We start from the raw sequence: 12,117 nt of genomic DNA on the forward strand, positions 1-12,117 counted from the left end.
GGTGCTTCTCTCAGCTATCACACTCTTATTTATTGTACTGTATTTTAAGACATATATCTTGGCTAATATATTATTATGAATAATAATAATAATAATAATAATAATAATAATAATAATAATAATAATAATAGCTAATAATTACCAATATTTTGGAATTAAGCAGCATGTTTTTATGTTCTTGCTCTTGTTGTTGTTCTTGCTGTTGTTAACAAATAATTCTCATCGTCATCATGATGCTGCTTAATGCCAAAAGTTGCTTCTAAGTGGTTTACAGAAAATAAAAACTGTTAAAATACAGAATTATCAAAATATACAATAATTCTAAAATGCACAATAAGACTCTCCCTTCAAAACAACCTGGGTTTAAAGCAGGTGGCTCAAGTTGAGAGGTCAAGGGAATGTCTGTGAAAACAGGTATATCTTTTAAAGCTGGTGGAATGCCAATATAGTTGGGACATCTCCTATTTCAGCAGAGAATGCATAAGGCCAGTGCCACCAGAGAAGAAGCCCACCTCTGCATCACCACAAGCCAAAAAAATCAGGCCTCCTCAAACTCGGCCCTCCAGATGTTTTGAGACTACAATTCCCATCATCCCTGACCACTGGCCCTGCTAGCTAGGGATCATGGGAGTTGTAGGCCAAAAAACATCTGGAGGGCTGAGTTTGAGGAAGCCTGCCATAAATCATCAGGTAAGACTAACCAGGTTTCATTTGTTCTTCTTAATGCCTTTACGGGGCACTATAATCAAAAGAAATAATCTTGTTTAGGGATTCAAGTCCTTCACATGAGCGAGGGAGAGTGAGAACAAGCACATGAGCTCCACCTCTTCCATTGCCAGCCCCATCCCTCTCCACAAGTTGGAGGGATGAATTTCTGCAGCAGTGCCCCTCTTCTCATGTAGGCTCCTGGCACAATGTATGTCCTTGGAATATGGGAGTTCTAAGCCACACAGCGAGCTTCCATGTGCAGCAAAGTTTATCCGCTGCAGAAGTTTGCCTTCCAAACAAGATCAGGGCCATCTCTAGACTTGGGCTGGGTGGCGCAATGCGCCAGGGTGCCTGGCCACCAGGGATGCTGCTGCGCCCACCAGACAGCTGAGGTCTGTCCAGAGGTATCCTTCCCATACGGGCTAGTGGCTAGGTGTGTGAGGGCGCCGGCATCTCAGGGTCGCCCCAACATTCGCGGGTCGCAATGAGCCACTAAGCCCTGCTGCCCACTCGGTCAGTCCCCACGCTAAATAGGTGTGGCACAGAGGCTGACTTCTGCGATGCAGCACGGCTTCTGATTGGCTGCAGGAAGCTCCTGCAGCCAACCAAAAGCCATGAATGCTGGCATGGCTTCTGAATCAGAAGCCGCGGATGCCTCTGGGCGCTGCTCCTTCCTTCCCTCTGATGTGGCCGAGCAGGAGGAAACAGCAGCGGCACGGAGATTGCCTCCGCCACCCAAGCCAGCAGCATGGGCTCTGCGCCCCGCTGAGACAGAGGATGCCGACGCTGCCGAAGATGAGGTGTCGGCATGAGTGGCCTTTCGGTAGGGGGTTACTTTTGGGAGGGGATGGGTCCAGCCCCCCACAAGGTCTGAGGGACAGTGGACCGGCCCCCTCCTGAAAAAGTTTGCTGAACCCTGCTATGACTCCGCCGCCGCCACCGCCTCCTCTCCCTCAGCCGCGGGAATCCCTTGCCCGACGAACCACTGTTGCCTGACGGAGCAGTGGGAGCGGCTCCCTAGGGGCCTCCTCCAGGTCATCGGTGCCCACTGCCCCCACCACCACTCCAGGGGCAGAGGAGGTGGCGTGGCAACCGCCTCCTGCTCCTCGGGGTGCTGGACAGCAGCGAGAGCACCGGCAGTGGGCTGTAGTCAGGGAGCCCCAATGGCGCCCTCCGCCCAAGGCTAAATTTTGGGAAAGGGAGGGGGTGTCAGAGGGACCTTTGTGCCACGGCACTGGATGTGCTTAAGACGGCCCTGGGCAAGATGATGTTGTTGGCTACAGCAATACAGTGGAGAAGGTGGGGGTCAGTGGGTTTGCCTGTGCTCTTCCCCTCATGCAATGTAATCATGTGTGGGATAGAATACCCCACTAGGACTAGTGAACATCCAAGATATGTTGAATCTCAGACTGCTTTGGGGAATGTCCACAGATATTGGATATAGGAATGCTGAGAGTCACCTGAATGAGAGTGTTGACATTTTGCTTGCTTGTGAAGTGTGTGTGTGTGTGTGTGTGTGTGTGTGCGCGCGCGCGCGCACGTGCACGCACACACGCACACACACTTTCTCACAGAAATCATATTGGATTGTCAACATTCACAGGTGAATGTCAACATTCATTCAACTTCAGGAGTTTCGTGTGTGAATTGTGCTGTATTACAAAACCTGTTCTTTTCCCTCCAAGACAAATGCAAAAAGAGAGCGAGAGAGAAGAAATCAGAGAGTATGGCTGCAACGAAAATGCAGCAGCACCTGGGGGAAAGAAAATGAAATTGTCACTATACTGTCACTTTAAGGCTTAAGGCAACATTTCTTGTTTTTAACATCACAGCGTCATCCAATGTCACTTCTGATTCAGTAAACAGGACATTTTTGTATGGCTGTCAAAATAATCACTACAGCTCGGTGAGCCCTCAACAGCACAATTCAAACGGGATATGTTTATTTCCTATTTAGCTGGGCCTAGTTAAGGGAAGCTTTTAAATGTTGTGTCATAAGCAGAACTTGAATGAAAAGTTTGCACTGGATGCCCATTAAAAGTCTCAGGTCAGGAACTTGTTCATGCAGCCAAACCCTGAAGAAAGCTGGCTTGGAGTCATCGCCTGTCAACTGATAGGCAATAACTTCAAGCTTCACTTGATTTGGATTTTCTTTTGTAGTGCAGCTGGCCACCTAACACCATAGTGATGTCAAGTGACTGACAGTGGGTGGGGCCCCATCCACCTATTAAACTGGTCCACCATGGTTGGGGAAGCCAGGATCACCTGAACCACATGGATTCAGTTTGCACCTTGGTCTAGAGCAGTGTTTCATCAAACTTGGGACTCCAATTTTGGACTACAATTCCCATCATCCCTGACCACCGTTCTTCCGAGGTAGAGGTGATGGGAGTTGTAGTCCAAAAACAGCTAGAGACCCAAGTTTGGGAAATGCTAGTCTAAAGGCATCCGAGGGCTCGTGGAGTACAATTCTTACTTCATCAGTTTTGAATTCTGTGCCTTTAACACAGGGGTGATGAACCTATGACCTGTATGCCAAATCAGGCCCACCAAGGCCCGCCTGGAAACGATGCCTTATGAGGAATGGCTTCGGGAGCTGGGTATGTTTAGCCTGGAGAAGAGAAGGTTAAGGGGTGATATGATAGCCATGTTCAAATATATAAAAGGATGTCATATAGAGGAGGGAGAAAGGTTGTGTTCTGCTGCTCCAGAGAAGCGGACATGGAGCAATGGATTCAAACTACAAGAAAGAAGATTCCACCTAAACATTAGAAAGAACTTCCTGACAGTAAGAGCTGTTCGGCAGTGGAATTTGCTGCCAAGGAGTGTGGTGGAGTCTCCTTCTTTGGCGGTCTTTAAGCAGAGGCTTGACAGGCATATGTCAGGAATGCTTTGATGGTGTTTCCTGCTTGGCAGGGGGTTGGACTGGATGGCCCTTGTGGTCTCTTCCAACTCTACGATTCTATGATTCTATGATTAAGCCATTGGCAGTGGCCTACCAGCCCCCAGGTTGTATTTACCACTAGCAACAGAAGCAAGAGCATTGAACAAGGCACCTCTTCTCCCTCTTGCATGCTGCTGCTGCAAGCAGTTCTGAGTGCTCCAAAAACAGGAAGGGAGAAATAGTGACTGGTCCATCCTATTCAAAGAAAGTGAAGCTGGAAACTGTCGGAAGTTGCAAACTTTGCCCTAATATTTTGGTGTTCACTTTACACGGCTCCTCTTTAACCCATTGGGCTGTTTTTATTAGCTTAGCACTTATGAAACATCTAAAGAGTAAAATGTTCAGAAGAAGCAAGGAAGTGAGAGAACATGCCTTCTATTGAATTAATGGCCTTTGAGAAATGCCCTAAAACTGAACTAAGCCACACAGCTAATACTCTATATGTGCACCCTGTGTTTTTTTACAACAGCTGTTCCTCAAGCTAATGCTTTCTGAGATGTGACAGAATAAGGACTCGCTGCCAGTGCCAGTCACCCAGCTGCTGCCAGTTTTGAAGTGCCCACTCCAGAATTAGTGCCCACTTAAAGTAGCCTCTCCAAACCCTAGAAATGAAATTGCTTCAATGCAAAAATGACAGTGGAGGTGATCGAATGCATGGCAAACACAGGATGTCCTCGTGGAAACAAACATCAAAGTGAAAATACAGAATATGACATTACTCCTTACAAACTCTCTGGTTCTGGCAAAAATGTATTGGCACTTCCGAAGTGTCAAGCAACTGCGGTGGCCTTGGAAAGAAACGTACTCAAATGTTTACGGTCAGTTGTTGAAACTGGGGAGGGCAAGAGTGCAGCATCTGTTGCCCAATCAGAGGCAGATTTAGGGCAGCATGATCGGTTCCCCCACACTGGGTGTCTTACACCAGGCATAGGTAAGCCCGGCCCTCCAGATGTTTTGGGACTACAACTCCCACCACCCCTGACCACTGGTCCTGTTAGCTAGGGATGATGGGAGTTGTAGTCCCAAAACATCTGGAGGGCTGAGTTTGCCTATGCCTGTCTTACACGGACCACTGCTGAAACTTGAAAGACCAAAGGTGGCCCCTGGTTCCACACTGGATCAAGAGGAGAGGCAGGCTTAGTATATTTATATCAGAACACCATGAGGCTTTGGGATCAAGCCTGTTTTGGATTATGTATGCTCACATTTTAGTGCCCTCTTTAGTAAAAAGGAACTGAAGTGTTAAATGTTGGTCTTTTCAAATGCCAGGCAAGCCCGTGGACTGGCGAGGCCTGGTAAAACCAATCCAGAGACTTGCTTGGCAATTGCTGGATCCAACATTGATCATTTCTACTTCTTCTTGTTGACGAGAACTCTGGTGCTTGAGTACGCATAATATAAAAAAGGTTGAGAAACAGAGATCTCTGTATTACTCTGTGGCTCTCAGTGCCAATCAGCTGAGGAAGAAGATGGCCATCACAGAACGGGTGAGGTTGAGGTATGATAGTGTCAGGGTTGTTGCGACTACTCTTGAGTAACGACCCTCCGCATGCTTGTCTTTCAGAAGTTTTTATTAGTGCACATTATTTACAGTGAAGTGAGCTGCTGGTTGCATGTCTTTTCAGTCCGAATCAGAATCCGGCACTGCCCCCTTTCGTGACCTGGACCAAAATAAGAGACGCGGGACAGCGAACCTCCTCCCCTTTCTCCTCCTCCTTAATTCCGGCGTCAGGGGGAAAGGTCTGCGTCCTGTCTGAGTCCCATCCTCTCTTTCCTCCTCCCTCTCTTCCTGCCTGAGGAGCAGTGGCTCTTGGATGTTGCCAGAGCTCTGGCACTCCCTCTCCGTCTCCTGACTTTCCCCTTGCGACCCTTCGCTTTCATTACTGCTGGGAGATGGGCTGCTCCTGATGAGGGGGGGCTGTTCCCTATAAGCCCTCCCCCTTACAGATAGGATCTCAGGATGCCTTGGGTGGGAGGGGAAAGAGTTTAAATCTCCCCAGTTCTGCAGTGACTTTCCAGGGTTTTAGACAGAGGTGTTTACCATCCCTTTCTAGGAGCCATGGTAGGCTTAGCTTGTGTTGTATAGTCATACCTCTTCTTAGGTATCCCTCTGGATATGGAAACTTCGGTTTATAGCCATGGCAAACCTGGAAGTGTATACTTCCGGGTTTCACCACGCCCCCCATGCACAGAAGTGCTCAATTGCACCGCGTATGTGCGCAGAAGCGCTCCTCTATTTACGTAATTTTCGGGGTGCGGATGGACCCCCCGTAACCAATTAAGTTTGTATCCGGAGGGTCCACTGTAATATGGACAGGATGTGTGCAACTCATTTGTGGTCCTTCTTATCTCACTGAAGGTGGCCAATTGCTATAGAAACATTTGGACATGTGATGCTTGAAGCAGCCCCAAGAGTATGGTATGAGTTCATACTTGTAGCTACATAATACCTGCCATCTTGAGATATTACCAGAACTGGAGATTTGCAAGTTTGCTCAGGAGCATTTTTCTCATTTGTGGTCCTTCTTATCTCACTGAAGGTGGCCAATTGCTATAGAAACATTTGGACATGTGATGCTTGAAGCAGCCCCAAGAGTATGGTATGAGTTCATACTTGTAGCTACATAATACCTGCCATCTTGAGATATTACCAGAACTGGAGATTTGCAAGTTTGCTCAGGAGCATTTTTCATCTAGTTTAATAGGCTAAATTTGAGGCAGTTTGATGGTAATTGAAACAATGGCTATTGAATAATCAATGGATGTGGTGTCTGACTTGCACTAAATGAGTTGGCGAGTCCCTTTCAGAGTGATGAGTTGTTCATGTTGCAAAGCCAGCAGCACAAATGAACATGTTTTTTTTTTGGAAAGCTCAGCAGAAACAGGATGAACATTGATGTGGACTTTGAGCTTGTTGCATCTCCAGGGCTGCTGATCAGGTAACAGTGCTTCATGCTCAGCATTTATATTCTAAAAAAAAACCCAACCCAAACAGCATGCTGAAAGAAAGAGAGGTCCACATAAACCTCAGCAGGTAGCCATGGAGATGGCAGGGGAAATTCATTGGTTTTGCAATTGAATGCGAATCTACCAAATGCACATTACCCAAAGCACCATGCAAACTGAAACATAGCTATCCTTTGAAATTCACGCCTCTCTAAATTTTGTGATGCTGTTCCCAAAAGTGTATATTGGAGTGGAAAGTCTGCACAAAAATGCATATATATATATTTGGGGGGGGGGGTGTAGGAAAAAATGCATTATGTTAGGGAACATTTCTTGCCCAAACTCATATATTGGGCAACATGCAAACAAAAATGTGTATATTAACTACTGTGAAGGTTTTTATTTCTTACATTCAAGAGGTATATAAATTTTATGAAATATATTAAAATATGCATGACAATGTGTATGGATATTTGTGTGGATTTGTTAAAACATGGTACAAAAATTGAGTGAACTGTATTTAAGATTGGGAAAAGGAGAAACTGGAACCAACACATGCATACATCCTCTTCTTAGAATGGTGAAGAATCTCCTAAGAAATGTTACAGGTAGGTAGCCGTGTTGGTCTGAGTCGAAGCAAAATAAAAAAATTCCTTCAGTAGCACCTTAAAGACCAACTAAGTTTATATTTTGGTATGAGCTTTCGTGTGCATGCACACTTCTTCAGCTAAGAAATGTTGTTCGTTCTCTCTGTGTTCTCTTTGCTTCCTCTGAAATTCCTCAAATACTTTATTGCAGTCAAGCAAATTCTCCCTTGAAATATTTTCACATCAAATGTTATTACGTACAGGTGACACTCGGAAAATTAGAATATTGTCGAAAAGTGCATTTATTTCAGTAATGCAACTTTATTATTTTTTCTTTTTCTTTTAATTTTTACAAATGCTTTCTTTTGGAAATTCCACAGTAATAAAACAAATAGTTACAATAATACAAAAATAAACATCGCTATTGCATTTCATTAATTATATTCCATTTATAATTGACCCGCCTAACGACAAATAATTACAATTACAACAAATAAAGGCTTGACATACCTTGCTTTGTATGTCATGCATCTATCTCATATATTGGTTTCACCTTTTAAGTTGCATTACTGAAATGAATGCACTTTTCGACGATATTCTAATTTTCCAAGTTTCACCTGTATATGTGTTTTAAAACTACTCGTTTTATTTACATCTTGATAAATTTTATGAACATAAATCCTATGTTCATTCATCTTTTGATCAGTATTTTAAATAACTCTTTGATATGGTCTTATGTAAACTGCTTAGAGGTTTCTGTTGATTAAGTGGTAAATAAATCTTGTTAAATAAATAAAATTTGAAAATTACTAGGCAGGATACAATGCAAGAAAAGCAGACCTCCAAATGCTCCCTGACCCCTTGTTACTTCTTGTGGGAGCATATTCCACCATGCCGTGTATGAAAAAGTACTTCCATTTGTTGATCCTGAACCTTCCAATATTCAGCTTCATTCGGTGATCCTGGGTTCTAGTACAGTATTATCTATTTTCTTCTTACCATGCATAATCTTATATACCTCTATCATGTTTCCCCTTTACTTGTCTCTTTTCTAAACCAAAAGAGAGAGCCCCAAACACTGTAATCTTTCTTCATATGGGAGTTTCTCCAGCTCCTTGATCATTTTGGTTGCCCTTTCTGAACCATTTCCAGCTCTCCGCTACTCTTTTTGAGGTGATGTTAGAAGAACTGTTGATAGTATTCTACGTGTGGTTGCACCAGAGATTTGTTTGATGGAATTAAGGTATTGGCTGTTTTATTTTCAATCCCTTTCCTAATGATCCCTAACATGGTATTCACCTTTTTCACACATGCCACATACTTAGGCTGCCATCTTCATCAAGCTACCCACTATGACCCCAATATTTCCTTCCTCATCACTCACCACCAGTTCTGACTTCATAAGCATGTGTGTGAAGTTAGGATATTTTGCCTCAATATATATCATTTTACTCTTGTGTCACTATCGTGACTTGCATTTCCTATTTAAGCTTGCTGATTTAAGTATTAGTTGTATCAACACAATAGGATATTTGCCTTAAATGTGAAATGTAATTGTTTCTAAAGTTCCAGTGAATATTTACACTTCTCCTGTCCCTAGCATCTGTCCTGCCTCTTGGGGCTAGAATACAATGTACCAAAGAGATCTATGCATCACACTCAAAACATGTGTCTCATTCACAGTTCCCACCTTGACATCTTTAGAACATGCCCCACCGGTGAGCCCCACCTTGAAACATCTCTCTTCTCCAGCAGCAGATGTGTTGCATTGGAAAGAGAATCCCCCCCCCACCAGCTAGCTGTAAATGCTAAACAGATCCCTGAGCTATGAAAAAGAACGCCCATCTGCTATGGATCTCTGCCACCCCAACAGCAGACAGATGCTCAAACAGAATCAGTAGGAGTGTAAAAAAACTGCCTATAGGAAAATGCAAATCCATGTTTTGCCATGAACATCAATAATTGGACCAGGGAAAGATTTCATCAAGCTTGGGTGATTGTGCAAAACACACACACACACACACACGGACGGACGGACAGACGGACGCACGGTTCTAGCTAAGCATCTCTGTTCCTGCTCCCCCTGTTCCATCTGTAGCCTGCCAGCCCTGTACGGAGGGTGCTTGGAATCTTCCCCATATCCTGTGTTTATAGCCTTCCTTTCTGAGGCTGTTTCTCCAGCTAAGAGCCACTTACAGTTTTGCATTCTACCCAGATTTAATGACTTGGTCTTCCTGTCAATTAGGAAGGCATCTCGCCTCATTACCAAGAGGCATCCTGGACCGCTGGAAGATGCTCTGCAGAGTGGATTTGGACCAGGGTTTTCCTAGCCATTATCGGGCACATATCTGGGTGTTTTTCTTCATTTCCTTCAGATACCTCACCTCCTGCCTTCCTGTTAAAACATCCAACATGGTTTGCAACTAGTTCTGACATCAATTAATACAACCCACCATAAAACAATATTTAAAACCTGCAGCAGTAGTCTAAAAGCATGTTTATTTTATTTTTTTAATGAAAGCAATAATACAAGCAACCATCCATTAAAAACATCCTGGAGGAATAAAATGCCTTCACTTGCTGCCTCAATGGTAGGCAAAGTTTCTGCAGGCCAAAACTTCTGGAGATGAGCATTCTATAATGAAGGCATTACCAGCGGAAAGGCTCTGTCCTCAGTCACTCCCATTCTACGCCCATGTTGCCAAGAGCACAAATTCAAGGGAAAGGACAATGGTGGGAAAAGAGACTACTGCGAGATTTTCCTTTGGGGTGTGGCAAATTTAATAGCAGCCACTTGACTTGATTTTCATTATTATGAGGGGGAAAACCCCATAACCCCAGATGTCTAGTCAATTCTAATGAAATCAACCAGAGTTTTCAGCTTTTCAAAAATGTTTATTGTTGCATTTATATCCCACCCTTCCTTCTAGGAGCTAAAGGGGGATGTGTGTGGTTTCCTCCCTTCCTCATTTAAACTCACAAGCCAGGCTGAAAGGCTGTGCCTGGCCCAAGGTCACCCAGTGGACATCATGGCTGAGTGGGGATTTGAACCTGGGTCTTCCAGGCCCTAACCCGGCCCTCTGACCACTGCACCACACATGGCTCCATGTAAATGGAGATCTGAAAGCAGTTGGGTTTGCTACATTGCCCAGCACACAAGGTTTAAGAATCATTGTATCAGACACACACAGGTGACTGTTGCATTTATGGAGTGTTATAGCATACTGGTCACAGAAACAAAACCATCTACCACTCTGGCCAGCCTTTGTACAATCATGGCTCAGCTCTGAGAAAACATCAGCATTAAGCACCGGAATGGCTGGGAAATCCATTAGAATGAAACATGGCCCCCTTTTTGTGTTCTCTCAAGCGCATAGTGGTATACATTCTGGAGATGAAGTATACCTCTGAGAGACCTGCTACCAAGTTCATAATGTCAATCTTGATTTGAAATAGGTGAAAGCTCTGGAATGGATGAGTTTGAATTGCTGGCAGCGAGCGAGGATGGGAAGCAGCCAGGAGTCATTATAAAAGGACTGGGGTAGCTCAGAGATGGCTACAGGGTTCTGTATTATCAGTAGCTTATTCTGTTTTCCAGACAATAACCCAGGGGATGGGAAATGTCATATGCCTCCCAGCCTGCCCGCCTGCCATATTGATGGTCTTTAACAGTCGGTGCAATAAGGAGATGGATACATATCTTAGACAGTGCATTGTTAGACCATGGAACTCGATCCCACAGGAGACAGTGATGGTCATCAACTTGGATGGCTTTAAAAGAGGATTAGATGAAGTCGTGGAGGACAGAAAAGGGATGAGGCCAGGATGGCTGGATCTGCAAGCTAAGCTGCACACCATTCTAGTTCCCTACCAGTGGTGTAGAGAGCCGCCGCGAAACCCAGGGCAGCAAATTGCCATGCACCCGGGGGCATGGCGTCGCTACATAACAACACATGTGTTGTTACGTAGCAGGGTATCGCCGCCCCCTGCGCCTCTAAAGCCGCGCGCCTCCAGCTACAAACTCCAGGTAAAAAGCCTGCACCAAGACTTTTTACCTGGAGTTTGTAGCTGGAGGCATGCATGTTACATAGCGGGGTATCGCCGCCCCCCAGCATGTTACATAGTGGGATAACACCGCCCCCCGGCGACTCCAAAGCCGTGCGCCTCCAGCTTCAGGTAGAAAGCCCGCTCAGTGTAGGGGGGGTGCCACTTGGCGCCCCCACCCCCGTGACTCCCAAGCCGAGCTTCCAGCCTCCCGGTGAAAAGTCCGCTCGGCGCACCGCCAAACAGACTTTTTACTGGGAGGCTGGAGGCTCGGCTTGAGAGTCGCGGGGGTGGGGGCGCCAAGTGGCACCCTCCCCAGAGTGGAACCCGGGGTGGACCTCCCCCATTGCCCCTCACTGCGACGCCCCTGTTCCCTACTATGCCATTCAGCAATGCAATGCTGGGGTCATAGTATTTAATATGTTGTATGGATCACAGGCACCCACAGCAGGTTAAGAAAAGGGCTGCAGCTCTGCGGCATGTAGATGGTCGCAGGTTCAACCCCTGGGATCACCAGGCAGGGTAGAAATGCCCCTTGTCTGAATTCCTGGAGAGCTGTTTCCAGTTACTGTAGACCAGGGGTCAGCAACGTGCGGTCCATGGGCTGGATGCAGCCCATGAAGACCGTTTTACTGGCCCATGAGCCGCCCGCAAACCAAGCCGCCCTCTCGGCAAGTTCCCCACACGCTGCACTAAACCAGCGTAGTGCTGTGTGGGGACTCGCCGAGTGGCACCGGAAATGGTGTCTGCACACACGCGGATACCAGAAACCGCATCTGTACATGTCCAGACGCTGAAAATCGCTTCTGTGCAGGTGTGATTTTCGACATCTGGGCATGCGCGGAAGCGATTTCCGGTGCCGCAGAAATGCGCAGACGCGATTTCCGG

The sequence above is a fragment of the Zootoca vivipara genome, chromosome 12 (assembly GCF_963506605.1).
Source record: "Zootoca vivipara chromosome 12, rZooViv1.1, whole genome shotgun sequence".
NCBI lineage: Eukaryota > Metazoa > Chordata > Lepidosauria > Squamata > Lacertidae > Zootoca > Zootoca vivipara.